Source organism: Staurois parvus, unplaced genomic scaffold, assembly GCF_062004578.1.
Source record: "Staurois parvus isolate SC_StPar_1 unplaced genomic scaffold, SC_StPar_1.0 ptg000155l, whole genome shotgun sequence".
Lineage (NCBI taxonomy): Eukaryota > Metazoa > Chordata > Amphibia > Anura > Ranidae > Staurois > Staurois parvus.
The window spans coordinates 6,796,388-6,810,722 of NW_028317951.1; positions in this window are offsets into that span (position 1 = coordinate 6,796,388).

Here is a 14,335-nt window from a genome sequence, read left to right on the forward strand (position 1 = left end):
CAGACAAATACTGTATTAAATATGTATATCCACCTAAATTGCTCTTTGGTTCATACCGCCTAATAAAATTACATTACAAAATGCACATATTAATCAACTACAAACCCCTAGTTTCTCATTCCCCTGTTGCATAATCTAAATAGTGTTTGCATAAGAAAGATGCCTATAAATAGCGTTGCACTTTCCCTGTGAACAAATGTAGTGCTAACAGTGCCATAATGAAAATAAATATTGTACAATATATAAAACAATCATACATATAAATTGTACACTGGCTGAAAGCAATATACAATCATTCTGTGTGAATAATGGTGCACAATATGCAAAAAAGGAGAAGAAATCTATCTTTCTACCCCTCACCTCACCCCTTCAGTCTCCTCTCGCATTACTAACCTACTATGTGACATATCGGCATGGATGTTACTCCACTTCCTCAAACTCAATCTTTCCAAAACTGAGCTCTTAGTATTCCCCCCAGCCCGTGCCCCCTACCCTGACTTCTCCATCAAGATCAATAACACAATCATCAGTCCCTCCCCTCGTGCCAGGGTACTAGGTGTAATCCTAGACTCCCATCTGTCCTTTCAGCCCCAAATCCAATCACTGTCCAAATCTTGTAGACTTCACCTCCGCAACATCTCCAAGATACGCCCGTTCTTAACCTCTGAAACTACTAAGCAACTTATTCACTCCCTTGTTATATCTCGCCTTGACTATTGTAACTCCCTCCCCATTGGCCTACCTCATCGCAGGCTATCCCCTCTTCAGTCTATCATGAATGCTGCTGCCAGACTCATCCACCTTACTAACAGTTCTGTATCTGCCATCCCTCTCTGCCAATCCCTCCACTGGCTTCCCGTTGCCCAACGGATACAATTAAAATCACTAACAATAATGTATAAAGCCACTTATAACTCTGCCCCAAATTACATCACTGATCTTGTCTCTAAATATCAACCAAACCGTACTCTCCGCACCTTGTAAGACCTCCTCTTAGCTCTCTTGTCTCCTCCTACCATGCTCATCTCCAGGACTTCTCCAGAGGTTCCACCATCCTCTGGAACTCTCTACCCCAATTTATCAGACTATCGCCTACTCTGCTCACTTTTAGGTGATCTCTGAAAACCTATCTCTTCAGGGAAGCCTATCCTGCCCTCAGCTAATACTGGAATCTTCTACTCTTCCAACCAGTTCATCCCCCACAGTTACTAACTTTTGTACCACTAGCCCCTCCCTCCTAGATTGTAAGCTCCAAGGGGCAGGGCCCTCAAATCCCTCTTGTATTGAACTGTATTGTTGCTGTATTGTCTCCCTTTATATTGTAAAGAGCTGAGCAAACTGTTGGTGCTATATAAATCCTGTATTATAATAATAATAATAATAATAATAATAATAAGCCCAAAACAGAATAGTTAGGTGCTAAGTGAGAAGAGGCTCAATGTGCCCACTTCTGTGCTTCTACCACCACACAAAATAAGTACTTCTTACCAGAAGTTTAAAGATTTTCTAAACCCACAACAGTAAAATCAGTCTGTATATGCAGCTAAGCATGCTTGCTAAACTCACTGTGGCACCTAAGGGGTTAATCCTCTACATCATGTACAAAAGGCTGTTTTATTCTGACTTCTATGCCCTTCCTCTTGTTCAAATGTCCACACTGATAAATCAGACTGAACTTGTAGCCCTTCTGCACATGCTCAGTTTAGTGTCTATTGCTAGAGAGTTTTTTTTTTCCTTCGGAGAGCATGTTATCAGCACAGGGCCAATCAGTACTGTCCAGACAGAGGGTCAGAAGTTTTGCATCCTTCTAGAGCAGAAAGAAAACTCCTCCTACAAGCTTTAACCAGTGCTCAACTGAAGTCACAAGACTGCTCTGACTGCTGATAAGAAAAGGTATTTAGCAGTTTATATTAACTAAAATAATTGCATTTCTATGATATGTGTACTGTGGGAGACCAGATATAGTGAATGCAGGGTCCTGGGTTTAGTAACACTTTAAGACCTCATTAATAAATGTCAAACATGCATCAGGGTTATCATATAGATCCAATGTAGCAGCTGCACAGGATATTTATTAACACTTGGTCCAGGACCATCACATGAATGAAGGTAACAATTCCTCAGTGTGATAGTGTATGCACCATAAAGAAAGAGAGGACAGAGCACATACTGTAAACTGGCATTAAAGTTTTATCAAAACAGGTTATACAATGGGTACTCAGAATAAGAATCAATCATACAGCACATAGGACTCATGTGTGATGATGTCAGACAACCAAGCTCCTCCCTGCAACGTATACCAGCAAGTTAACATTTACTGCCTTGATTTATTCTTGTAAATAAAAGAAAATAATTGATTATTTTTTTTAGCTGTAATCTACTTGTTCCCTCCCTCAAAACAGTGGCCTGCTCAAATAGGTTTACAAGCTTAATGGCAAGTCTGTCAAATTTTTTATTACTCAATCTGTGAAATGAGAAGCCAACCTGCTTATTCTCTCCCTCAGAAAGTGTGTCCTATTCCAATGAAGACTTGAAAAGTATGGCGTAATTCTGTTCAGTGTCTATGTTTTCAATTGTACACAAGATTACCACTCCTTTAGTTCCCAATGCCACACGCATGTTCAGAAATTAAAATTGCAGTCTGCCCATACAGGCTTGATATCTGTGGTGCAAATCTTTAACATTTTTTGATCTATAGTGTACAAAACAAGACACTAATTTTTTTAATTGTACATGCAATGTGTTTCTTCTCTCTCTCTCAAAATTTGTGACCTATATAATAAAGGCTTTAAAAGTATGGTGTAGATTAATTCATGTTTTTTATTTTCAATTTAACACAGAAGACACTATTTTTTTAATTTCTAGATGCAATATGCCTTCTCAGTGGCTCAGAAACTTCTGCCTGGTCATACAGCTTAATATCTGTGATGCAAATCCAAAACCTTTTTCCATATTTAGTGTCCGAGAATAGATACAAATTTTTGAATTATACATGCAATGTGATGGCTATTTCCCCAAGAAATTGCAGCATATCCAAAAAAAAAGGGGTTGGTGCAAATCTGTTTTTCTTGCTTTTCAGATATAATATGGCTGTTTAATTTGTAAGAAATTGTGGCCTGTCCAAATAATGCTTAATACCAGTGGTGCTAAACTTTTTCACTCTCCAGTCTCTGATTCATCACACTATAGGGGAGATTTAGTAAAACTGGAGCTTGAAAAATACGGTGCAGCTCCATGTAGAAACCAATCAGCTTCCAGGTTTTATTGTCAAAACTTAATTGAACAAGCTGAATTTAGAAGATGTTTGGCTACCATGCACAGCTGCACCAGATTCTGAGTGCTCCAGTAAAACTAACCCTATATCTTTATTTCCATATACAGTACATTGCTCAGAAATTGTGGCTTATCCAAGAAAAACATAAAAGGTGTGCTGTAGATCTGTGCATTTTTTTAAAATTTGAAACAGACACTATTTTTCTTCCTTTCTCTTTCCAGAGATGCCTTCTGCATCTAAAATAAATTGTCTGTCTAAAAAGACTTAATAACTGTAGTGCAAAACTAGAAAATATTTACTCTTCAGTCTCTAAATCAAAAAACTAATTTTTATTTCCAGATACAATACACCCATTCAATTCCTCTGAAACTGAAGTCTACGTATGTATATGACCTTAATATGTGTAGTACAAACTTGTAACATTTTTCCATCTTCAGTCTTTTAAAAATGCATGATTTTTTTTTCCAGTTTCAATGTGTTTGCTCTCTTCTTCAGAAATCCAAGGAAGGCTTAAAAACTGTGCTCCACATCTGTACAATTTTCAGTCTTCAATCCTAGGAACTGGACAACCTTTTTTTTTTTTTTAGGGGATGAATTATGCCTGTCCTGTGAAATAACAGACCACCAAAAAGGCTTCAAACCTCCCGAACTCTAGAAAATTTCACTCTAGTCTTGTTTCATGCCAAGTCCTCCAGCCACTGTGCCATATGTTTGGCTGTTGTTAAGAAACATGGCACTGTCATTTTTATGTTTGCCTTGGCAGCTGCCTCATCTCTGAAATGTGGGTTTATGGTTTTTAGGTGTTTTGGTGCACTCTGGGTTGGCATTTTAATAAACTTTGTACACAATACAGTGTGGCACTAAAGGAAGATAACGAGCTATGCTGTGTGACTATGTTATACTGTATATAGGCAATTTTGACACTATTTGGTAATGTGTGTGAAATTGGAAGTGTTTTTTTCTTTTTAAATATACATACTTTGCAATAGATTTTTGCTATATTGCCCCTGCTTCTTCCAGCACTCAATTATGGACTAACCACTGTTACATAATACCATTGTTGTCTGAAAAATTTACCCATTATCACTGGAAATAAATCATATTGGCATGCTGCTGCTGTATGTAACATAATAAATAATGTAAAAGCAAACTGAATTATCACACGTGCAATTTATGTGATGCCACAGTAAGGTGTAGCTGGTGTGTCCCTGAGAATTGTATTGTTTAGTGAATCCACGTACAGCTTTAGGGCATCCACTGAATTAAATGCTATTACGTATAAAAAGAGAGGTTTCCAAACTAAAAGGCAATGGATTTTTACTGCCAAAACTATGGATTCATTGTAGATTTTGATTTAAACTTCTTATTAGTCATTACAAAGTATTTTAGTTTTGGAGTATGATGTCATCTGTCGTATGCAGTCACTTATTCTAGTGCAACAGGGGAACAAGAAATTAGGGGTTTAATATTTGTTATTATGTGCATTGTTATTGTAATTTTTTATCATCTACAGTATGTTTTTATTTGGGGATATTACATTTGTCTGTTCACGTCACCAGAAAGAATGCACACAACAGATAGCTTTTATATATTTAGAAGTGTCGTTTATTTGGTCTGAGTCTCTATGGAAACTGATTGGCGAGATGTTCAGGTATCGAACCTTTTTTTAATAAAAGTTGTATACAATATAGTCCATGCCCTCATTTTCCCTGACAATAGTTGTACACAAGAGTAGCTAGAAATGTGACCTACATCATTAAACTCTGATGAAGTCCAAGCTGATGTAATGCGAAGGATAGAGCAAGAAGACATCCCCCCCATACCCCCGAAAGTAACACCCGAACAGGACCTTCCAGGCCTGGAACATGACAGTAGCTGGCTGGGCTCAGTGAGATAACAGCATATGTAGCACATGTGGCTGTTTTGGATGCACAGAAATATGTAAGTGTGGTTCATTTGCTATCTTTTAATAAAATATTTTGTATGATTTTATACTATATGCTGCGCTGTATTTCTGAAATACTGTATTTTGGAAGAGTTTGAAGTATCATTACAGAGTGCTCCTGTAGGATGATTAAACCTTTATAGGGATGCAAGTGACTTTGACTATACTAAAATATTTTTGTTTTGGTCCATAACAAAAGCTGAGCTTCAGTACTTTAGAGTTGGAAAGACACATGAGTAATTATGATCTTTTGCACCTTGTTTAGAACTCATTTGATAGTGTATCTAGATAAAACCTTTGTGGGATGACTGACACACAGGAGGATGACTACATATCATCTTTCCATAGTTACATAGTTGGTAAGGTCGAATAAAGACAATAATCCATCCAGTTCAACCCGTGTGGGTGTGTTTGTGCTTAATTCAAAAACTCATATCCTATATCCCTGTATTTTGTGTTCACTAAGATGCCCATCTAAGAGTTTTCTTTTTTAACTATCAATACTTTCCACTGACACCACTGATTGTGGAAGTGAACTCCACATCCTTACCACCCTGACAGTGAAAAACTCCCTGCTCAGTTTGAGGCTAAACTGCTTCTCCTCCAAGTTCATTGAGTGACCTTGTGTCTTCTTATACACCCTGAGACAGAATAGTTTATTCCTTATAGTACCTCAATTACCATTAAGGTACTTGTATATCGCTATCATATCTTATCTCATGCATCTCTTTTCCAGGGAGAATACGCTTAATGTGTGTAGCCTGCCCTCATAACTGAGGTCCTCCAGGCTCCTTATTAACTTTGTTGTCCTTTTCTGTACTCTCTCCATTTCTAGCACATCCTTTCTGAGGACTGGTGCCCAGAATTGGACGACATACTCCAAATGAGGTTGAACCAGAGTTTGCAAAGTGGCAGTGTATTTCATGTTATGTCTGGAGTAAATATCCTTTTTTATGTATGCTAATATGCTGTTAGTTTTGCTTGCTGCAGCTTGACATTGCATGTCGTTGCTAAGTCTGTCATCCACTATGACCCCTAGATATTTTTCCATCCTGGATTCCCCCCCAGAGGTTCTCCCCCTAGCATGTAATTTGCATTTGGTTTTTTTGCCCCCAAGTGCATTATTTTACATTTTTCAACATAAACCTCATTTGCCATGTATTTGCCCACTTCTTAATTTTATTGAGGTCTTCTTGTAAGGGTTCTATATCCTGTTGTGACATTATTATCCTACTTAGTTTTGTATCATCAGTAAACACTGAAATTGAGCTGTTTATACCAAACTCTATATTATTTATGAAAAAAATTAAAATAATTGGTCCCAGAATGAAGTCCTGGGGTACCCAACTTAGCACTCCAGACCAGTCTGAATGTACTGTCCTGGCTTGTTAGTGTCTCAAGAAATGAAATAGGCCATCATTACATCAGGTGTGATCAGGTGTGATCAATATTCAATGATTGGTACCATAGCTTGTAGACTCTATAACTTTCACAGAGACCAAATAATATACACTGATTTGAATTATTTTTACCAAAGCAATGTAACAGTATAAATTTTGGACAAAATTTATGAAAAAGAAAAATTACCTATTTGGCCTTATTTTCATTTATAGAGCAAAAACGAAAAACCCAGTGCTGATTAAATACCACCAAAAAAAAGCTCTATTTGTGTGAAAAAAAGGACAAAAATTTAATTTGAGTACAATGTTGCATGACTGAGTAATTATCATTCAAAGTGTGAAAGTGCTGAAAGCTGAAAATTGGTCTGGGCAGAAAGGGGATAAAAGTGCCCTGTATTGAAGTGGTTAAAAAGTCATAGATGTGAGAAATTATTCTTTCATTGCCATTTTAATCTGTGTATGTCATCTTTTGCATCTGTACTAAGACCAAACATTCCAAAGTATGTAAACTTTTGAGTAGGGCTATTTGGGTGATTTCTATTATCATTATGATTTAAAAAGGAGCCAAAAAACTATGCGATAATAAATGGCTTCATATGTTCATCATCCTTAAATAAAAGACAGTTATTTTGCATGATCAATCATATTTTCAATATTAATGCCAACATTTCTTGATTTCCACCAGGGTATGTAAACTTTGTGCACAACTGTACATAGTTACATATAGTTACATAGTAACTATTTGTGACTAACTATGTAACACAGTGATGTCCTCCAGCAACAGTGCATCATTAATGCCATTCCCAGGCCAATGTTCACCAAATCAGATGTCCTCCAGAAGTTGACAACTTGGAACCTTTGTTTCTTGTTTCCTAAAAGACTGATACTGTGAACCAAAGAGATATGGGCAGGTCAACATGCAGGAAGCTGAAGAGAACACAGAGAAAAGTCTGTTGCTGGAGCACATCATAGTTAAATAGTTAGTTGGGTTAAAAAAAGGCATTCAATCCAACCAATAGAAAAAAACAAACTAACTGAAAAACTCCATATATACAATCCTATTCCCACAGTTGATTCAGAGGAGGGAAAAAAAACAATAAAGCATGATCCAGTTTGCTCCAATAGGAGGAAGAAAATCCTTCATGATCTCCCAGTAGGTGATTAGATATTCCCTGGAGCAACTAATCCTGGTGTTATTACCTATAAATCTTAGTATCCAGTTAGATTTTTGCATTTAGGAAAGCATCTAACTCTTTTTAAACACACACTCCTGAGCTGTCCAGGACTGGTTCTTGAGGGAGTCAATTGCACATTTTTACAACTCTTACTAAGAAGAAGTATTTCCATATGTGGAGGTTAAATATCTTATTCCTCCAGATATAAAGAGTGGCTCCATGTTCTCTGTAATGACCTGAAAGTGAATAACTCAACACCAAGTTCACTATACGGAACACTTATGTATTTATAAATGGTGATCATATTCCCCCTTATCTCTTCTCAAGAGAGAATAAAATCAGTTTAGATAATCTTTTCTCATAGCTGAGCTCCTCTATGTCTGAACTGCATATTCCAGATGAGGTCTTACTAATGATTTGTACAGGGTTGAAAGTATGTCTCTCTTTCTCCCTCTCTCTCTGCAAACTATACATCTTGCTTGGTGTATGTTGACATGGAGATGATATTAGGAATGGGGCAATGCTGTGGGAGGGCATCACCGTGTTAAATTTGCATGGTGCATATTGACCTTTGGTTGGCATCAAGAATGGTACAATGCTATTGGATTACATCATTGTGTTGCATCCTGCTTGGTGTACATTACCTTGAGGATGGCTTCAGGAATGGAACAATGTTGACAGGTTGGCTAGAGGACAGTACTGTGTTACATCATGGTTGATGTCCGTTGGCCTGGGGATGGAATCAGGAATCATTCTGTTGCTTTTAATATTACTTTGAAGAAAAGTAAAATGATTAATCCCTTCCTACCCCCTCTTTGTGACCCTTTAAATGTATCTTAACGCAGAGAGGCGGGACAGGCTTCACAATCATATGATCATTGTGATTGTCTGTTACAGTATTCACATGATTTAGAGTCCCTTACAATCATACACAGAGACTCGGAACTGTCTGTGATAGAGTGTGCTCACTATCAGCACAGAAACCTTGGTTACCATGGGGGGGCATATGTGCAGCATGTGGACAATGAGGTTTAACCTCCCTGCCACCTAACATATGAGCTATTTGGTCGGCAAGAGGGTAAAATCACTAGTTGCAGGATTTGCAAAAATGTGTTTTTTAGTCATATGAACATACAACTTTGCAAACGGTAGTTAATTTAATTCATTTGAAGCCTACAGCTGGAGTTACATACTACTTATCACAAGATGTACAGCCTTCCCTTTGTTTCTGTATTTTAAATTACCGGTACATATTCAGCTAATAGGTAGAGCTCTTAGCTAATTTTTGCATGCATTTTTTAAGGCATTCCGAGGGTGTTCCCTCCTGGGAACCAGTGATATGACATAGAGGGAACACCCTCAAAACACGTTATCACCCCCTTGTTGTATGTAGAGTGTGTGTCCTCAAAAACTAAAGACAGCACGTTGCTACTGATGGTTAAACCATCTATCATCCAGAGCGATCCCTTCACTACTTGCATTGGGATATCCACTACTGCCTCATCCAGCCTTCTGATACAAGGGGTGCAACCCTCTACAGTCTGCTAATGCTTATTTACAGTAACGTTTATGTAAGTGTGCTATTTTAATTTTACAATAAATCATACTAGCTTCTAATGGGATTTCACTCTCTTGTGTTTATGTCTTCATATACAAAAAACTTGGAGCACCGCTCAAAGCACTGCAAAACTTCCCCTTGCAGTCCATAGCACAGATCAGGAGCTGAAGTTCAAACAAGTTCATCCAGGCTAGCATAAACAGATCAGAAAACAAAAGGTGGAAAGGGCACACACAGGAACACAGCCACTATATAGAGTGGAAAAGATACAGCTTCAGCCTGAATGCCTCTTCATTATGCTCCTCTGACATGTTTTACCCTGCATACGGGTCTAAATCATGGAGCAAAAAAGGTGTAGATTACCTCCTTCAAATTATAACATATAGCTCAACCAAGCTTAGGTGCTAAAACGCAATAATTAAAGGGGTCTGACAAGTGGCCTATGCTTTATCTTTACTAGCCCATATGTGTTTGTTTAATTAAGGCAGGCCATACATTACATATTTTTTTCATTGAATCAGCGGGTTGAATAAAAAAAGTGGTGATTCCCCCATCTACACATTCAAGGTGGATGACGAAATCACTTGTACTGTGTTCATGGCAGGGAGCCTTCCCCACTGTCAGAGCAAAATGATCAGTATTGCCAGCTATAGACAGCGGCACTAATCTTTCCAAAGAAAACCCGACAAGGTGGTGGTACAGATAAATTGACTTCTGTACAACCGAGCACCTATAGACAGTGGTGTATTTAGGTGTTGTGCTGCGCTAGGCAGCAAAAAAATCGTCCACCCCCACGGAGAGAGCCTTACACCAACCAACCCCCCGCACCGAAGAGAGCCTTCCATTACCACCACCCCCAGTGAGAGAGAGAAAGACACTCACCTTTACAGCTCCAGACATCCCCTGGAATGAGAGTTGGGCTCTACATACACCGTCCACTGTCAAGCAGCCCACAGCCTCTCTCGGATCCCACCTGGTCCCCATGCCACCTGTGTCCTTTCTTCTGTCCCTTCTTTCTGGGAGCAGTGCTGCCCCCTGAAAAATGCCACCCTAGGCAAATGCCTTGTTTGCCTTTTGGTAAATACACCCCTGCCTATACATGGATCAACATTTGGTCAGTCCCTTCTGAACCAGCCAAATTTTGATTCAGGTATAGCTGGCTTAAGTGTTTGAATTGAAGGATAGTACAAAACCAGCAAATGACACCAAGTACCTGTCTAATGTGTTTCCTTCTCAACTAGTTTTGCCTTTCACCAAATCTTAAACAATAGCTGTGCTCAGCAATTTATTATGAAAGATATTTGTACTATGTGTATAACAAATTACATAATATGTATCAAAAATAACAGTTTTTCTCATCATAGTTTGGTGAAAACTAAGTGTTTGATGGTCTAAAGTCAAATTTGAAGGTAACCTTGGAAAAAAAAAATCATAACCTTACAAGTTAGCCTGGTGTGATGTCTAAATACAAGAATGTATCCACTTTTTCCCAAGATGAGAAATAGTAAAAAAAAGAGGTTTTAGTAAAGTTGTAAAAAATTGACAAATTTACAATGCAAGGTAATAGCTTAGGTGATTGAATCGAAGATTTAAGGGCTATTCAAGACAAAGAGATAACTACAATTCTTTTGAAAAGTTTTATTGCTAAAGGGCAAGATAAGGAGCCTGTCAAAACCATTCTGAAGTTGGCAGTCAAATTTATCAAATTGTCAAAAGCACAATACTAAAACTATCCATCCAATTCTTCCAGCCTGTTCTTATCCATTCTCAATGTGTTTCTTATTACTTGAATTGTCGTTTTCTGACCTCTGTTTGATTTCTTTAAATTTCATTGCCAAAAGGAAGACAGACTCTAAAAATAACACATTTATTGTGGAGAAGACATAGTTTTTGCTGGATAAATAAATAAAAAAAAAAACGTAACGTACACAGTAAAGGCTTTTTAATAGCAGCAATTTACTTGTAAAAAAGATAACTGTTGAAGACATTTGTCGTGCATCAATGAGCAAACTGTTTAAAGTTGCCTTACTGGAAGCTTTATGATAACTTTCAAAATTATGAAGTATTCAATTTTAGCATAGACTAGAAAAATTAACTTGGCTAGATACAAAGATCCATAATCAATTCCTGTCCCTTCCACTTCCAGACACACAGCCTTGGACAGACATAACTGCCCACCAAAACAAAAAACATGTCTCTGTCCAGGGCTGTAATCACAGTAAATTGATGCTACACAACTGAAGTTTTCAAATTAATGGCATTACTACAACACAATGGCACAAGAAATGGAATAGATCTAATTTTTTTACTTTTTGACTAATCTTAAAAGTGTCTGTTCTACCAGTATATTCAAGCTGAGCAAATAAGTACTAATTTTTTAATTGCATTTATGTTTTTTTGTTCATTTCTTTTGTCATACACTCCCATATAGTGAAGTATCATGTGTTTCATATTTGAAAATGTTGTCTTGTGTACACCAATACTTCCTGCTCTGATAACAATGTATCAACAGGATACAAAGTAGGGAGTGCTGTCCATGTGAAACACAATTGCAATAAAAGCATAATTTTGTAGCAGAGGAAGGCCAGAGCCACTGTCAGCATTTTGTTGCTGTCTGAGTCCATGTTGTAGTTTTGTTTCCTCACTTCCTGTTCAGCTGACAATGTGGCAAACCCCAAACAGCAATAAACTCAACAGCAGTTCTACCCTACCCTACTCAAACATAAAAACACAAAAAACAGTGTATGGAGTTACACTTTGCTGGTCTGTATCAGGGAAGCCCACATGAATGAGCTACAAGCACTGTTAACCACAGCTGAGCGCTCTCATAGTTCATTGATTCTTCCTGCAATTCAATAACTGCCTGCCCATACAGGAGATTCAGGCAGACAGTGTACTGAGAGTCTACAGGAGCCTGGCATTGCACACTGATCTGCTGCAAAAAGATTTGAACTTTTTTTTTTTTTATAAAAGGTGAACCTATCATTTAAGAATATTTACATCTTGAAAAGGATCTTGTTCTCTAAACAGCTGTGATATGGGGGACTGTTACCTCAGTGTTAAATGTGTTTTTAAGTGAGCCCACAACAGTCCAAGCTGTGTCTTTAGGGCTTGTCAGCCCACTTTTATTGGAAAACAAAAAATAAAGACCTTACATCAGTTTTTTTCCATACACGGGTTTCAGTTTTACTCAGTAAAACAGGTAACAGAAAATGCAGAGACACCTGACTCCCTCTTCAGCAACACCACTGTTCTTGTCAGTGGTCCCTCAGACATTTTTTTTACAATAAACTTGGCTTATTTAAACCAGCATTACCCTAATCAGTACCCTAATTTTTTTAAGCAGCTTTAGTAGTGACATGTTATTTATTTAAGCAGTATGCATGTCTTTGATATGCAGATAGAAATTGGCCAATGGTTTGCTGAACCTGTGACTGTTGTTGCCAATGCATAACCAACCTGTTACTGGCAGATGATACAATAGTGTAAAATTTGGCAAGTGTCAAGAAAGGTTTAATGAGGTAAAATAGGATGACTTGCAAGGACACAAGGCAGATGACAAAGCAGTGTAAAAATTTGTCGGTGGCAGGGCAGTTTAATTAAGCAAGACCAGTCAGAAATTTAACAAAGACACAGGCACATGCAGATGTTTTCTACAGGAATTGAGGCCCCATACATGCCTTTGTGATTTTATGCATGTAATGGAATGCACAACAATGCATGAGTGAGGTCTTGCTGTTGTTTCAAATGGTGAAAGTTCACATCTGTGTGTTGCAGTGTTGTGCATTGTCCAGAAAATTGCAGCTCCATCTTTGGTGTGTGATAGTGTATTTTACACCCTATTAATTACTAGAGCAGTGCATGAAAACATGTGCAACATGCATTTTGATGCATTTCCAGTGCAGGATAACCAGATCCTCCCCAAATCGCTATGCAAAATGTATTGGATAACATATACCTATAATATGGCAGAAAATACATACAAATGCACATTAAAATGCTCATAAAATGCATAAAAATGCATACAGAAAGATGTGGGCCGAGGAAAAGAAACTGCAGATGATAAGGAAATGTAAAATTGATCAGTGGCATTACAATTTTTATGAGCTAGACTAGGCCACAATGTAGCGATTAAAGATACAGGCAGGGTTTTTCATACAAGAATTAAGAATTTCAGCCTGTAGATCTCACAGTCATGTAAAATTGGCCAGTGGCAGGACAGTGTTAACATTTGTGCCATACTTGACCAAAAAGCTTTATCAATGTTTCCATCTTCCCCACTGTTACTCCCCCTTGCATTTATCAGGAAATTCACAGCTGTCAAAATGACAGCCAGGAGTTTCTGTGTAAAGACAGTCACTACTACACCAGCTGTTGTAAAATAACTATATAAATACAGAAAGGCCACACTAAAGTCAGATAACATAGTCCAAGATAATTGTTTGTAAAAAAGTCATATAAAAACATCCAAGGCATTTTGAGGGCAGCACCACTCCCACTTAATCAAGGCGCAACACAGCTTGGATGGTCTCAGGGAAAACAATGACTTCACTGATCTATATTAGAACCAATATTTAAATCTCTGCATGGAGGAACAACTATACAGCAGTTGCTGAGCAACATTACTTGTAAAACAATTTATAATGTTTTGTGCCAGACTAATACCTTTAGTGTCATTTTAACCTCTTGAAAACCAGCCACCTTCTTCCTGCTCAAGCCATTTTTCAGTTTTCAGCACTGTGATGCTTGAAAAACAATTACTCATTTATGCAACAATGTACCCAAAAGAGTTTTAAATAGGTATATTTTGAGACAAATAGATCTTTTTTTGTGGTATTTAATCACCACTGTATTTTCTATTTTTCTACTATACTTAGATAAAAAGACCAAGAGGAAGAGTGAATGGACTACAAGCATGCTGATCAGCATGCTTGAAGTTTATGGAAACGAAAAGTCTGTCTGTCATGGTAGTAAATGAGACTT